Source organism: Mus caroli, unplaced genomic scaffold (genome assembly GCF_978045245.1).
Source record: "Mus caroli unplaced genomic scaffold, Mus_caroli_1 scaffold_6, whole genome shotgun sequence".
Taxonomy (NCBI): domain Eukaryota; kingdom Metazoa; phylum Chordata; class Mammalia; order Rodentia; family Muridae; genus Mus; species Mus caroli.
Genome location: NW_028227261.1, coordinates 22,832,666 through 22,849,791, shown reverse-complemented (window position 1 = coordinate 22,849,791; position 17,126 = coordinate 22,832,666).

Genomic DNA, 17,126 nt, shown 5'->3' with positions numbered 1-17,126 from the left:
GTATTAGAGAGGGAGTGAGAGCTGGTGATGAGAGCAGGTGGAGCACAGCCACAGTGCTCCTGGTGAGGGGGGCAGGTGGAGCACAGCCACAGTGCTCCTGGTGAGGGGGGCAGGTGGAGCACAGCCACAGTGCTCCTGGTGAGGGGGGCAGGTGGAGCATGGGCTCCTGGTGATGTCCTTCCCTCAGGGAGAAAACTCCAGAGAGATGTCCCTCTGTCAGTCCACAGTGACACAAAGGACTGGCTTCCTGTGTGTGCTTGAGTGCATGTATGTATATGTGCCTGCACGCGTATGCATGCATGCGTGTGCATGCGTGTGTGCATACTGTGCATATGTGTCTGTGTGTGCATTTGTAGGCATGTGTCTGTGTGTCATGTGCATGTGTGTGCATGTATGTATGCATACTGCGCATGTGTATTTGCATGTGTGTGCATACTGTGCATGTGTGTTGTGCATACTGTGCATATGTATCTGTGCATGCATGTGTGTGCATGTGTCTGTACTGTGTAAGTGTGTGTATGTATGTGTGCATACCATGCATGTGTATGTGCATGTATGTGTGTATATGTGCCTGCATGTGTTTGTGTGCATGTATGTGTGCATACTGTGCATGTATGTGTGCATACTGTGCATGTGTGGATATGTATGTGCATGCATGTATGGGTGGATATGTATGTGCATGTATGTGCATGCATGTACGTATATGCACGTGCATGTATGTATGTGTGTGTGCATGTGTAGGTCAGAGGTTGATGTTAGGTATCTTCTTTTACCACACCCTCTTTTTTTTATTAATTTATTTTATTTGTATATGTGTGTGCCTGTGTGAGTTATGTTCACCATGGGTGCTGACAAAGCCAGAGGGCATCCCAAACTAGGGTCCTCTGCAAGAACAGTAAGTGCTCTTAACTGATGGTGTCTCTGCAGCTCTCCATTTGATTTTACTTTGAGACAGGGTTCACTGATTCAGTTAGCCTGGCTGGACAGCAAGACCCAGACATTCCTCTGCCTCCCCAGCAGTGGGGTACCAGGCACACACTGCTGCGCTCAGCTGCTTAGGTAGCAGGTGGAGAGCTGAACACAGGCTGTCTTGTGGATGAGGGTTTATATGCAGGGGTGAGCACTACATGTATGTAGTGCCCACAGAAACCAGAGAGGGCGTCAGACTCCTAGGAACTGGAGTTATGGGGAGTCGTGAGCTGCTATGTGGGTGCTGGACCCTCTGCAGGAGCAGACAGTGCTCCTAACTGCTGAGCCATCTCTCCAGAAAACATTTTCTTTTTTTCTTTTCTTTCTTTCTTTCTTTCTTTCTTTCTTTCTTTCTTTCTTTCTTTCTTTCTTTCTTTCTTTCTTTCTTTTTTTTTTTTTTGAGACAGGGTTTCTCTGTGTAGCCCTGGCTGTCCTGGAACTCACTTTGGAGACCAGGCTGGCCTCGGACTCAGAAATCCGCCTGCCTCTGCCTCCCGAGTGCTGGAACATTTTATTTTCTAAACAAAACAAAACAAAACAAAACAAAACAAAACTTTTTAAAGTGGAAATGGTGGCAAGTGACTTTAATTCCAGGGATCAGGAGGCAGAGGCAAGGGGATCTCTGTCAGTTCAGGGTCAATGAAATCTACACACTGAGACCTTGCATTAAGTAATTGCATTTTATTATTAATTAATTTGTGCATGCATGAGTGCGCTTGCGTGTATGTGTGTGCTCGTGCATGTGTGCGTGCATATGTGTGCTCATGTGTGTGTGCGTGTGTGTGTGTGTGTGTGTGTGTGTGTGTGTATTGGGTGGGCATGCAAGCGCCATAGCTCACATGTGAACGGAAGTCAGAGGACAACTTTCAGGACTTCCTGTGGGCTGCAGGGGCTGAGTTCAGGTTGTCAAACCTGGAGGCAAGTATCCTTACCCACTGGGACGTCTCTCCTTCTTCCCTGGGATTCTCCACATGTTCTCCAAAGCTGCAGATCCCCTGAGACCTGGGATGCAGTGGCAGGCAGCCTGGGTTGCCATTCACCATGGGTGTCCCTTTCTCTCAGCTTTTCCCAGTTTTCTTGCCTCTATGCCATGCAGTGTTCGAGGGGCTTTGTGTTGTGGTTACAGGAACTTCCATCTCTGTAAAGGAGACCTAGTGGCTTTGTTCTTTAATCTCCAGGATGATGCAGGACCAGGCTTTGGCTCCTGATCTCAGGCCTGTCTCTCCTCCTACCTCAAGCTGCTCAGCATTTTGAGTCTCTGATTCCTTGCTAGAAGGGCCGACAGCACGCCTCTGGCTGCTCCGGTCAGCACATGGCTTGCCATTGAACTTGGGATCAATACCTCCTGCTTCGCTCCTTAACTGGAACTCAGCTGCAGACAGCGGAGTCAGCCTTATGGTTTCAGCCTCGTGTTGTAAGGGTTTGTTACAGAGCCTTCCGAGTCAATTCCACTGGGGCTTTGGTGACAAACCGCTCTGGCTGGGTCGGGTGGTTTACAGTGTACACCAGGGCCTTTGATGGAATTACAGCTTCTGCGCTGTGCCGGCTGTCCCTCCGCCTCTCTCCACATGGAGAGAGCTGGAACCAGAAGGGAATGTGTGTCTGGACAGCTTTGGCCCCGCATGCCCACATGCTGCCGTGTCTTGGCCATGGCAGGCGGCACAGCTTTGCTTGGCAGAGCTGAGCCCAGGAACAGGAGATTAAACAGAGCATGCCCGGCTTCCTGGGTTCCACATTTATTACCTAAGGAAAGGGCGTTTGTGTCTGCCAAGGCACGCTAGACTCCTTCCTGAGCCAGTGAGCCATTCAAAGGGAGCGCAGATTGCTTGTCTCCACCTCCCTTTGTCCCTGTCCTCGGGTCTTTGGAGAATTTGTTGTTAATCTTTAGTTAGGACCCCGAGAGTCTCGAAGGCTCTGTTGGTAAAGTATCTGCTGTGCCAACGAGAGGACCCGAGTTCAGATTCTCAGCACCCGCTTAAAAGCAGGGCACAGTAGCTCTCTATGTGACCCCAGTGCTGGGAGAGTGGAGACAGGTGGGTCTCAGGAGCACCGTCAGGTTCAAGACGAGGCCTGGTTTGAAAAATAAGGTGAACACAGCCCTTGCAACCTTGAACTCACAGCGGCCAGACCTGTGCTGGGTGTGTCTAAGAATAAATAGGTTCATCGACAGCCAAGCATAGACAGAGGAGGGGGGAGGGGGCCTGCTCCTCACTGCTGATAGATTCAGAGAGAGAGAGAGAGAGAGAGAGAGAGAGAGAGAGAGAGAGAGAGAGAGAGAGAGAACCATTGTTGTGGATCATCTGGTGATTCCATCAGAGGACCAGTGACCACAAAACCAGGAGCTGGGATCCTGAGAAAGGGATTGGAGATGAGGCAGGCAAGGATGAGGAGTAGATGGGAGAAGGGGTGGGGCTGAGAGGAACTAGAATACACTCTATGCATGCATGGAATTGTCACATTAACTCAAAGAATACCATTAACTCATTAATGGAATATCATTAACTCAAAGAATAAGATGGCAGGCAAGTGTGGTAGTGCACGCCTTTAATCCCAGCACTCAGAAGGCAGAGACAGGGGGATCTCTGTGAGTTTAAAGGTACTTTATGTCCACCTCTGGCCTAGATAAACATGCCCATCATGTACACACACATGCACACGCATGTGCACACAAACACACTTATGCACACATACAGACACACCCACTCACATACCCCCATACACAGACACACACTCATACACAGATACACACACACACACACACACACACACACACACACACACTCCCCCAGACCCCAAGAGAGAAGGGCTAACATCAAGTACCCTAAAGAAAAGATTTCTTATCTCTCTTCTTCCAGCCTGCCAGGAGCTAAGGCCTCATCATTAGAGCCATTAACCAGAGCGCAGGTGATTCACCAAGGACTCTGACCCATCACAAAGCTGTCACCAGTGTGGTTTATGGCCTCTGAGTATCAAATCCCCGGTGGCACACAGGGCCCCTCTCGCATCAGTTCAGAGGAAATCTGGAAGACCTGCATTCATCTAGTGATGTCTGGAAGGAGCTGGGTGGGGCTTGATGACTGACCATAGTTCTAGGTGATCCACAAGCACCCAAAAAGCTCAGTTGCTAAATCCAGCCAAAGATGCCCAGGCAGGGGAGTACCTATTAGCTAGCAGGAGGGTTTGGTCACTGACACTTATCTAGGTTCTGGGTGACAAGCTTCCTTTCCCATCTGCATCCACCCTCTGTGCTTCCAGTCAAGGCTTGACAAGCCTCATGCGTCCTCAAGTCCCCTTGCTTGACCAACACCCCTGGTGATGTCCCTTTCCTGCTGAGGTGGCTCTGCCCATTCAGAACCACGTCTGGCTGGCTTCTATTAGCAGAGGTGGATCCTCAAGGCTCCTGAAGATCAGGGGCAGGGCATGTCTTCCACCCATATCCCCCTTATCTGTCCAAGAGTCCCAAGGTCTCTGCTGGTCTCCCAGTCCTTATTCCTTTAAGTCTCCATTCATCACTGGCGCCATCTACTGGCTACTTCCAGGTTCTTGCTCTGTCCCTGGCTGTGATTCTGGCATATCAGCTACTCACATTGGGCATTTGGCAGACAGAGATTCTTAGGGAATCACATCACAGAGAGGAGGATTTTGGGATATCCTGCTATGTGACTGAGGCCTGGCTTTTACATACAAAGTTGATGAATATATTCTTTTTTTTTTTTTTTTTTTTGGTTTTTCGAGACAGGATTTCTCTGTATAGCCCTGGCTGTCCTGGAACTCATTTTGTAGACCAGACTCATTTTGTAGACTCAGAAATCTGCCTGCCTCTGCCTCCCGAGTGCTGGGATTACAGGCGTGTGCCACCACGCTCGGCTATACTCTTTTAAAATACATTATTATTATTTTTTATTATTATTTTGATTTTGATTTTTTGAGGCAGAGTCTCACTATGTAACCTTAGGCGGCCTGAAACTCATAGAGATCCTCCTGCCTCTGCCTCCAGAGTGCTGGGAGTAAAGACGTGTGCTGCTGCACCCAGCATGGTCTTTTTTTTTTTTTTAAGATTTATTTATTTTATGTATATGAGTACACTGTAGCTGTCTTTAGACACCAGAAGAGACTATGGGATCCCATTACAGAACGTTGTGAGCCACCATGTGGGTGCTGGGAATTGAACTCAGGACCTCTGGAAGAGGAGTCAGTGCTCTTAACCGCTGAGCCATCTCTCCAGCTCCCACCCAGCGTCTTTTTTCTTTTTTCTTTTTTTAATCTGAAATGTCTGAGTGTTTTGCCTGCATGTATGTATGTGCATTGTTTGTATTCCTGGTGCCTGAGGCGAGAAGAGGGTATTGGGTCCCCTGAAACTAGAGTTATGGATGGTTGTGAGCTAGTATGTGGGAGCTGGGAACTGAACCTAGTCCTCTGCAGGAGCAGCCAGAGCTCTTTCTTAGCTACTGAGCCAGTTCTCCAGCTCAGGCTGGCCTTAAACCTGCTGTGCAGCTGAGGATGGCTTTAGCTTTCTGATCCTTCCTCCTCGACAGCTCAACTGCGGGGTTAGGTGTGAGCACCACCACACTTGTTATACAGTGCTGGGCATCAAACCCAGGGCTTCAGGTACACTAGGTGAGCATCCCACCAGCTGGGCCACGCCCTCGGAGGTGAGCATCCCACCAGCTGGGCCCCGCCCTCGGAGGTGAGCATCCCACCAGCTGGGCCCCGCCCTCGGAGGTGAGCATCCCACCAGCTGGGCCCCGCCCTCGGAGGTGAGCATCCCACCAGCTGGGCCCCGCCCTCGGAGGTGAGCATCCCACCAGCTGGGCCCCGCCCTCGGAGGTGAGCATCCCACCAGCTGGGCCACGCCCTCCGATGTGAGCTTTCTCCGATGTGGGCTTTCACTGTCTGGCTGACCTGTCCCACACCCCCGGCCAGTCCCCATGGTTAGCAGCCTGGAGTACTTTGTGTGTGCGTTCAGCTTACTCCTGGGAGCCCATAAAGACACTGGCTCCCTCGTGGTCCCCAGACGGGCATGGCATGCAGGAACCCAGATGGCTTCCCAGGTCATGAATCTCAGCGGGGCAGGCTCAGTCTCACGCACGCTGTTTTGGGCTTCTTGGGTTTTGAGGCCACAAAAGAGATGTTTTTCCATGGGTGGGTGAGAAGGCTCAAGAGGGGAAAATGCCTGCTGTCAAGCTTGATGACCTGAGTTCAATTCCTGGAACCCACATGGCAGAAGAGAACTTCCCTCAAGCTGGCCCCTGACCTCCACAAGTATGCCACGGCACGCACACAGCCGTGCCTGGACACACCCCTCCCGAAAACGCATGCTAAATAAATAACTGGTTTTTAAAAAGCCCTTTTTTTTTTTTGTTGTTCATGTGTACGCCTCCATGTGTGTCTGGGCACCACATGTGTTGTGCCTTTGGAGGTCAAAAGAGATTTTCTGACTCCCCTGGGACTGAAGTTACAGCCAGCTGTGAGCCACTATGTAGGTACTGGAAACCGACCCTGGGTCCTCTGCAAGAGCAACAAGTGCCCTCAGCCTCTGAACGGGTGCTCTCCAGCTCCTATTTTGAGACCGAGTCTCACGGTGTAACCCCGGCTGACCTGGAACTCACAGAGATCCACTTGCCTCTGCCTCCCAAGTAGCAGGATTAAGGTGTGTGCCACCATACCCTGCAACAAAGGTAACAATAATAGAAAGTTTCCCCAAAGACTCTCTGGGTCACGTACAAGCAGGGAGCTCAGGTCTAGCTGGCTTGTCGCTTTAGGGCACTTTGAACACGTAATACTGAAGGTTGTCCCACTACTCTGTGTGTGATGTATCCTATGTATGGAGCCTGTGTGTATCCACTGTCCTGGGGAAAGAGGTGTCTGACGGGGCCCTGCACAGGCATCCAGAGGTGTGGCAGGACCTTCTTTTTTTTTTTTTTTTTTTTTGGTTTTTCGAGACAGGGTTTCTCTGTGTAGCCCTGGCTGTCCTGGAACTCACTTTGTAGACCAGGCTGGCCTCGAACTCAGAAATCCGCCTGCCTCTGCCTCCCGAGTGTTGGGATTAAAGGCATGCGCCACCACGCCCGGCTGTGGCAGGGCCTTCTATCAAGGTGTGTGGGCTCAGATGTGCCTTCACTCTGACCCCCATTCTCACACATCTTCTGCGTAGACAAAAGACAATGGAATTTTGGCTACAAGGTGTGAAGCCCTGCCAGGTCCCTCTCTCTCTCTTTTCCCTTCTCATTTCCAAGTGTGGTACGGTGGGGAAATAGCAACTGTGAAAGGGCCACTTGTCAAGATCAAAATCACACTACCTGACCATGCAGCTGCCCAGCTATCAACAGCTCTGGGGCTGTGCCAGGGGATGGTGTGGAGGGCTGCACTGGCTGGAGGGTAGAGATGCCTAGCTTGGCTCTAAAACTCAGCCTAACCTCTTTCAGGCTGTGTTCCTTAAACCCTCTGGGCCTCAGTTTCCTCTCGTGTCACATCGGGAGAACAACTGTACATTTCTGCAGAGCTGCTTTGAAAGATCCGATGAGCCCTTCCCTGCGCTGCTTCTGGGGCAGTGTTTAGCGGTGTGAGGTTCCACTCTCATTTACTGTTGAAGCAGAACCAGGCAGAAAGTTGGGAAGGAAGTCCAGGGTCCTCTGGGGAATGGGGTAGAGCCTCTGAAGTCTGGGATGGAAATTTCTAAATCGGCTGTCTGTCTTTCTCCTTCCTCCATTCCTTCCACTCTTCTTCCTCTTCCTCCTCCTCTTCCTCCTCCTCCTCTTTCTCCTCCTCCTCCTTGAGGGGAGGTCTCATGTAGCCCAGGCTAGCCTAAAACTCATCATATAGTGGTAGATGATCTAGGACTTCTTATCCTGCCTCTACTTCAGAATAGCATGTATGTGCCCATACCTTTTTTTTCTCCCTTTCTAAGTATTTCTTTCTTAATGTGTATGGGTGTCTGTGCATGTATATCTGTATACCACAGAGACCAGAAGTGACTATCAGATCTCCTGGAACTGGAGCTATAGGCAGTTGTGAGCTGTCATGTGGGTGCTGGGAATTGAACCCGAGAAGAGCAGCCAGTGCTCTTAACTGCTGAGCCATCTCTCCAGCTTGGGTCCTGTTTCTTTCTTTCTTTCTTTCTTTTTTTTTTTTTTTAAGATTTATTTATTTATTATATGTAAGTACACAGTAGCTGTCTTCAGACACACCAGAAGAGGGCATCAGATCTCATTATGGATGGTTGTGAGCCACCATGTGGTTGCTGGGATTTGAACTCAGGACCTTTGGAAGAGCAGTCAGTGCTCTTACCCACTGAGCCATCTCTCCAGCCCCGGGGTCCTGTTTCTTATATCACCACGGTGATGGTTAAATCTCAGTTTGAATCTTGCAGTGGGTATTGTAGACCACAGCAACAGTCAGAGGACATGAGGGCCATGTCAAAGATCTGCACTGTCATGCCCCGCAGCAAACGTCCATGATAGACCAAGGATCTCTTCATAGTCTTATGGTGCTGTGGGTCAGTGTCTGGCCAGCACCTAACACTGTGCCTGCCTGGTTTGGCAAACACCCTGGGGGCCAGGCATAGTGGAACAGACCTGTGATCCCAGTCCTTAGAAAAGGGGCAGGAAAGTCAGGCGGTGGTGGCGCATGCCTTTAATCCCAGCACTTGGGAGGCAGAGGCAGGCAGATTTCTGAGTTCGAGGCCAGCCTGGTCTACAAAGTGAGTTCCAGGACAGCCAGGGCTATACAGAGAAACCCTGTCTCGAAAAAAACAAAACAAAAGAAAGAAAGAAAGAAAGAAAGAAAGAAAGAAAGAAAGAAAGAAAGAAAGAAAGAAAAGGGGCAGGAGGATCAGGAGTTTAAGGTGATTCTCCACTGTGAGTTTTATGCCTACCAGTGAATCATGAGACCGTATCTCAACACCATCATCATCATAATCACCACCACCACCACCCACCACCGGATGATCTGTACATTAGGGCCCACTGAGTCTATTCTGTCTCTGTCTCATCCCTTCTGGCTTTGGATATTTATTTTCATTGTGTGTGTGTGTGTGTGTGTGTGTGTGTAGGAGTGCGTGCATGCATGTGCGTGTGCATGCCTGCATCTTGGTGCCAGTGTGATGGTCAGAGGACAACTTGTGAGAATCAGATTTCTCCTTTCTTCACATGGGTCCAGAGAGTGAGCTTAGGTCTTCATACTTGCACAGCAAGTGCCCTACCCACTGAACCGTCTCCCCGACCTGGTTTTGGCTTCTGAGTCCGGTGGTGCAGCTCTTCAGGACCCGTGCACAAGCTCCTTGTTGCTGTTAAAGCCAGACACTGTCATCCTGCTCCATCTGCTCCATCTGTGGGACCCTGGGGTGGAGGGATAGGGGAGGGCTTTGGTGCAGCTGTGGGCTTTGCATTCTGTCTTATGGGATCTGATCAGGACAGAGTTGCTGGACCCAGAAGTTAAATCTTCAGCAGCTCTGAGACTGGGTATCATTAAGGATCAAATCACAAGCTTACAATTAGATCAGACTTAAAAAGACCACAAGCGTCCTACACTCACCACTTCCTCGTGACTTTCCTGCGCTTCCGCCTTGACGGATGCTCCGAGACCATTTGCGTTGCTGTGTCTTGGGTTGGAAGTTGCTGAGTGACTTCACGGGAGTGGTTTGGAATTGGCTGTGGCAGGAATCAGTGACACCACAGAAACCAGCGAATGCCACAAGCTGGGACTCACACCACAGCCGGTGCCTGTGTTTGGGAATCTTCCTGACAGTGGATGTGTGCGCTGTTACTTTCTGGCTCAGTGCAGCCCAGCTTAGGTTGTATGCTGTTGCCTTGCTGAACACCAAACCCTGTTATATTTATTTATATATTTTTAGAGGTAGGGTCTCACTATATAGCCCTGGCTAGCCTGGGACTTGCTATGTAGACCAGGATGCTCCTCACCTTGTTATGTTTAAAAACGGGTACAGCTTTATTGAGATATGATTGGCTATAGGCAAGCTGGATATAACCCAAGTCTGAAGACACGGGTCTTGGGGGGGGCGGGGGTGTTCCCATTACTTGGACAGTTAAGTTAAGGTAGGAGAAGAGCGAGTTAGACCTAGAAGATCTGTTTGAAGAGCACTCAGACCTTGCCTCAAAATAAAAAGCCAAAACAGGGCTGTTGAGACAGCTCAGTGGGCAAAGGCTTGGTGACAGCCCAGGACTCACATGGTAGAGAGGAATCAACTCCTGAAAGTTGTCCTTTGGTCCCCACGTGTGTACCATGGTATTTAGGTGGCCTCCAAATAAACAAGTGCAAAAAATATTAAAACTAACTGTGGGGCTGGTGAGATGGCTCAGTGGTTAAGAGCGCCGACTGCTCTTCCGAAGGTCCTGAGTTCAAATCCCAGCAACCACATGGTGGCTCACAACCATCCGTAGTGAGATCTGATGCCCTCTTCTGGCGTGTCTGAAGTCAGCTACAGTGTACTTACATATAATCAATCAATCAATCAATCAATCAATCAATCAATCAATCAATCTTTAGAATGCATCTCTAAAAAAAACAAGAACAAACTAACTGTGTGTTTAAAGTATATAACCAGCTCCTGCTTACACCTACTGAGCCATCACCGTGGTCTGAAATGGTGTGCAAAAAAATAACTCTCACTCCTAAAAGGCTCTCCCTGCCCTTTGTACTCCCTCCCTCCCACCCCAGGCTGCCGCTGCTTTTTTTCTTTCTAGCATCCCAGATGAGGGTGGGTGTTCTGGGACTTCGTGTGAACGGAGTCTGTAGTTTGTCATCTCCTGTCACTGTCTTTCACTTAACACGATGTTTTTAAGGTTCCCCTGTACTGTTAACAGATCACGGTCTATTTCTTTTTATTACTGAATAATATTCCTTGGAGGGAAAAGCCACAGTGTTTTCCGTTCACCTGCTGAAACTCATTTGAGTGACTCTGAGGATTTGGCTGTTGGGAGTAAAACAGCTACACGAATTTGGGCACGAGTCTTTTTCATATAAAGATTTTATTTTACTTTATCTTGAGACAGGGCTGGCCTTGAACGCCTAGAGGTCTATCAGCCCCTGCCTCTCCAGTGCTGGGATTAAGGGTGTGTGCCATCGTGCTTGGCCCTACAGATTTTCTTTTAAATTATGTATATTTGTGTCTGGGTAGGTACATGTGGGTGCAGGTTCTGTTGAAGGCCAAAAGGGGGCGACAGATCCCCTAGATTTGGAGTGACAGGCGGTTGTGACAAACCTGGCTTGGGATGCCCGGCTGGGAATATAACTCAGTTTCTCCGGTGAGCTATCTCTCCATCCCTGACAGTGTGGTGGAGTGCCTAGGGCAGAGCTGCGGACTTTCTTGCTCAAGGAGCACTCAGAGGCCTCCTCTCAGTGCTTTGGAGCTTTCTGGCCACGGGCAACTGTGGGGCTGTTCTCGAAGAGCCTCTGTGGGTGCAGGGGGGAGGCCACTTAGAGTGCACTCCGTGAGGGGGTCCAGGGAGAATCAACAACAGGGCGGGAGGATCCACTGGGTGGGCAGTGTGCTGTATCAGTAGGCTTCTGTCCCACGAAGCCTGCAAATTGGAGTCAGGAGCCTGCAGATGGCGCTGCTGAGCGCCCAACTAAGAACAGTGGAGCAGAGGCAGAGGTCTCTGGGGACCTTGGCACTGCTGCTTCAGAGGATCATGGCTTACCGTCAGCGTGTCCCACCTCAACTTCCTGGGCAGCTCCTCGGTTCTGAGCTTGGAGACTGAGGTGGAGGGTAGAAGAGGAAGTCACCATGGCGTGCAGACTGAGGTACAGAAATGATTTACATCTGCAAAATGAAAGAGCCCAGCTTTTCGTGTGTTCTTGGGGACTTGGGAGAACGCTCATCTTGCCCCAACCCTGCCAGCTATAAATCAAGGTTCGCTGCTGGCTCAGCATCTGTGTGGACTCAGAACCCAGTAGCGCATCTTCCTGGCACAGGACATACATGGGCGCTGTCAGCAAACAGGAACCAGCTAATAAATGTCTCCAGAGGTGGGCTGAGGGGCGGAGCTATGTGAAAATTCTCCCCCCCCCACATCAGGTCCAAATTCAAGGTCAAGTTCTCAGTTGTAGGTAATGAATTGCTGGAAGCCTCCTCCTCCTCCTCCTCCTCCTCCTCCTCCTCCCCCTCCTCCTCCTCCTCCCCCTCCTCCTCCTCCCCCTCCTCCTCCTCCTCCCCCTCCTCCTCCTCCTCTTCTTCTTCTTCTTCTTCTTCTTCTTCTTCTTCTTCTTCTTCTTCTTCTTCTTCTTCTTCTTCTTCTTCTAGTTTTTGAAACAGGGTTTTTCTATGTAGCCCAGACTGACCTAGAACTCTTTATGTAGACCAGGATAGCCTCACACAAACTCACAGAAATCTGCCTCCCAAGTGCTGGGTTTAAAGGTGTGACCCACCTCATCCAGCTTGAAGCTTCTTTTTGCCACATGATATATGCGGGAGAGACCTGGGGGCTGGATGGAGGCAAAGGAGAAGCAGGCCTAGAGACCCTGGGAGGGGGCTGAGGATGGGGGTGATGGTCAGGAGAGCGAGCCTGGGAGAGTTTGGCAGAGCTCTTTGCGAGGGTTGAACCCAGCTGGACAGCCTGCGATTCTGGGATGGGGGGGGGGCATTTTAGTTTGAGGACTGGGTGAGTCTATTCAGATGACAGGGAGCCAGAAAGGCAAACCATCTGGAGACCCATCCCTGGCTTCCTTCCTTTCCCAGTGATGACAAGGAGGTTGTGGTTTATGGAGCTGGCTCTCTTCTTCATTCACCATGCTGGTTTTCGGTACTCATTCAGGGAGCTTGGCAGCAAGCTCCTTTATCTGGTGAGCCAATATGCTGGCCCTGAGCTAGAGCCTCTATTCAGACTTACTCAGTTGTCTCGGTTTCTTTTTAGGGTTTCTCACCTGTTGGATAGTCTCCATGGAGTACATTTGTCACATGTGCACATAGGCCCCTACATTTTCCCCATCGGTGTGTGCAAGTGTGTGTGTGTGTGTATACGTGTGTGTGTGTGTGTGTGTATGTGTGTGTGCAGCCTGTTGGCCAGCTATAACAAAGCTTAAATGACTTGGCCTCTTAAAACCCACAGACCTTGGGCAGAACAAGGATGGGATTGTGGGGTGACCAGGAGAGCTCCCTACATCCCTAGGTCTTCAAATTTGGGTATTTGAATAGAATTCTTGCACCAGCCCTGGGGGAAGATGGGATTATCATCATCTCTGTTTTGCTTAGGGGGAAACTGAGGCACAGATAGCCTGTAAATGATTGTCTAGGCCAGGCCTGATTGCCTGCCCAGAGAACTACATTGGCAGCTCTTGCTCCTTGGAGGTGGCTGTGGTGTCGAGGAAGGGTGAGGATCAGAATATCAGCAGAGATTGGCGTTCTGGCTCCTGTAGGAGCCCATTTATCTTCCTCCTGTCACCGGCTCCTGAGATAGCTATTTTTCTGCCTTCCGGAAATGTGTGGAAGGCTTAAGGGCCTGTTCCTCCTGCCAGCGAGCGCGGTTTGCAGAGGGAGAGGCAGCAGCCAACTGCCACTTCGCAAAGATGGCTGCATGGATCTCACTGGAGCTTAAGCATGTATTGTGTTACCCTCTGCCTCTCCACGACTCACACCGCTCTACAGTTGGCCCGTCATTGTGCCTCCTAAAGTTCACACTTAGCCATCCAGCCCAGTGACAAGCCAGCTTTCCTCAGCAACAAAACTACTTCACGACACACCTCCCCGCTGCTGCCCCTGGGGAATCTATGTTGTTTCCCCAAGGGGCAATGTCCTGACCCTCCAGGGTCTCAGCCCCCGTCCCCGTCCACGACAACCTGGGTGAGTGGTTTTCATCTCTGCTCAGTAGACTAGATTGACAAAGAGGAGAGGTATATCGACTACCACAATGGCTGTTTCTCTCCAAGCTACCAGGTCACAGTCCCTCTCTGGTCCCATATCCCAGGGCTCTGCACAGATTCTAGGCTAGCCTGGGCTACATGAGAACCTTCCTCAAAACAAACCATCAAACAAACAAACAAACAAACAAACAAGAATCCCCGGAGTGGATAGTTTGTTTATTTTCCTTATGAACCCTCTGGCTCCCTCGAGGAAGCCAGGAACCCCTAAGCAAGTCAGGACCTGTCTCAAATTGACCCCAATAAACACTTTTGGGGTTCCTGCTGCATTCCAGGTTATTCCTGAAACCCTCTCAGAAGGCACTCTGTGTGGCTTTTGTTCCCTCTGTACAAATTAAGAGCCTGAGGCACAGGGACAGAGTGTTCTGGGAACCAGCACCCATCGTTAAGGATGGCCCTTTTTCTTAAGTCAGTTCTTAAGTCCCTTCATGGAGGAACATAAATATTGCTCAGTGATTTATCGGGAACCCCACTCTCTTCTGTAACGTTCTTGTAGGATAAGGACACAGATTCTGGAGTCAAACCTTGAGTTCAAGTGTGGCTCTGTCATTTAGTAACTCGAGTGGTCACCTCAGCCCTCTGAGCCTCAGTCTTTTCACCTGTAAAATGGGAGTAAAGACAGTCCCTGCCTTGGAGGGCAGACGCGCAGACGCGGAGGTAAGAGGATGATTTTATGAGATCGGCTCTCTCCTTTCCCGTCTTTGCCTGGGTTCCAGGAATCACACTGAGCTCACCAGATGTCCACCTGTGGCAGTACCTTTACCTGCTGAGCCATCTCACAAGCCTGAGCTTGAATTTCTGACTCTCCTGGTCCTGCCTCCCAAGTGCTAATATCACATGCAGACTGGTTTTGAGGGGGGAGAGGCTCCCTGTTGTTTACTGTGGGAGGGGCCTTCCACACTGGAGGCTTCTCCTCTCCTTTCTTCCAGCCTCCTCCTCCTCTCTCTTTTATTTCTTTCCGCTACGATCATTACTGAGCACGGGCTATCCCCTCTCCAGCTGAACCCAGGCTCAAATCCCAGGGGGCAGAGACCACAGCAATGGTCCCCTCACTGCAAGAAGGGGTGCTGCGGAGGACAGTATGGGTGCTGCAGAGGACAGCATGGGTGCTGCAGAGGACGGCAGGGGTGCTGCAGAGGACAGCGCGGGTGCTGCAGAGGAGAGCAGGGGTGCTGCAGAGGACAGCGCGGGTGCTGCAGAGGACGGCAGGGGTGCTGCAGAGGACAGCATGGGTGCTGCAGAGGAGAGCAGGGGTGCTGCAGAGGACAGTGTGGGTGCTGCAGAGGACAGCGCAGGTGCTGCAAAGGACAGCATGCAGGAGACTTTTTTGAAGCAGCGTTCGCAGGCTTTTTTCTAAACCTATTTTATTTAGGGTTCTTAAGGTAGGGGAGAAGGAAGGGTAAGAGGAAAAGGGTGTGGTGGACTTGTTTGGAACTAGTTCCTTGGGGGCGATTCAAGTCTTTGTTGTCAGGATACCAGCAGTCCAGTTCAATAGCAAACACCAAGCAGGAGTCAGTAGCAGCAGCTTGATCCAGCAGAAACATCAAGGCTCCGCCGAACTGGCACACGTCAAGGGAAGCAGCCAGAGTCAGACGGAAAGTCACAAGACGTTCTTTGGCGCATTTCCTTCTACAAAACGAAGACTAGTAAAGCATTGCACGGCCAGGGAAGACTAGTGAAGAAGTGAGACCGGCAAAGCATTGCAGGGTGTAGCAATGCAAGAGCGTCTTCTCACTGTCTGTGGGTCCCATTCATGTTCTTTCTAAACATCACTCGCCCTTTCAAGTGTCTGTTTTCAGCAAAACATCACATGCCCTCTCACAAGACAGCTTCCAGGAAAACATCACTTGACACATCTGAGCACTTAAAGAAACCAGAAATGTCCACCTCAGGGTCTCAGGTCATCCATCCGGGTTAGCCTCAAACTCACATGTAACTGATGATGGTCTTGAAGCCTGATCCTCCTCTTTCTGCCTTCTGAGTGCTGGGATCGCAGCTGTGCAGCGAGCCTTCACGCTGGGTTTGTATGATGCTGGGCATCACTCCTGGGCTACATGTCTCTCTAGCACTGCACTGACTGAAGACTTCTCCAGTTCACAGGGACAAGCTTGTTCAGTTCCAAAGAAGACTTTCAATCTGCTTGGCAAAGCAAACTAACAGACCTGAATGTCAGCAATGGCAGTCACCCTCCTGATAAGGCAAGGGTTCATCCTATGCCTTCATATCAGTGTGTCATTCTTCTTCATGGCTATATAATATTCCATGGTGTGACCCTACCACATTTGGTTGCCTATTTATCTGTTGATCAATACCTGTATTGTTTCTGTTTTTGACACGTTGTGAATAAAACTGCTATGAATGTTCACATACAGGTCTTTGTGTGGGCATATGCTTACCTTTCTCTTGGGTAAAATTTCCAGATTTTTAGTAAAAACATACTTAACTTTTTTTTTTTTTTTTTTTTTTTTTTTGGTTTTTTCGAGACAGGGTTTCTCTGTATAGTCCTGGCTGTCCTGAACTCACTTTGTAGACCAGGCTGGCCTCGAACTCAGAAATCCGCCTGCCTCTGCCTCCCGAGTGCTGGGATTAAAGGCGTGCGCCACCACGCCCGGCTCATACTTAACTTTTGAAGAAAACGCCAACTTCTAGGCAGTGGTGGCACACACCTTTAGTCCCAGCACTCAGAAGAGGCAGGCAGATCTCTGAGTTTGAGAGATCTTTGAGCCTGGTCTAAAGAGCTAGTTCCAGGACAGCTAGAGCTACACAGAGAAACCTTGTCCTGATAAAAAAAAAGGGAAATAAATAAAGGTGCCAACCTGTGTTGAAGGTATCTGTGCCAATTTTCTCTCATCAGTACCTCCCCATCCCCATAACACTGGCTGTATGCTTCCTATCACGACCACGGTTAACACAAACAGGCGGGCTGTCTTTGTTTTTTGTTGCTGTCACAAGCCTGAGACTGGGGTTTTTAAAGAGCAGCTCGTGGTTCTGAGGCTGCGAAGCACAGAAGCGTGGCGCTGGCACCTGCTTGGCAGCTGTGGGAGGGGCTTTCCTTCCGCATCGGGTACGGCAGAGGGCATCACGTGACAGGCCAGGGAGGACTCCACTGTACAACCAACCCGCTCTACAGCCCAGCAGTCCACAGACCTTCACGGCGCAACCACTTCCCAAGGTCTTTCCTCCAAATAATAGATATTTAGAAAATAATGCTTCTACTGTCCGAACTTCAGGGACACGCCCCAAACAGGCACTTCCTGTCGGTAAACCTCTAGTCTCTCGGTTTT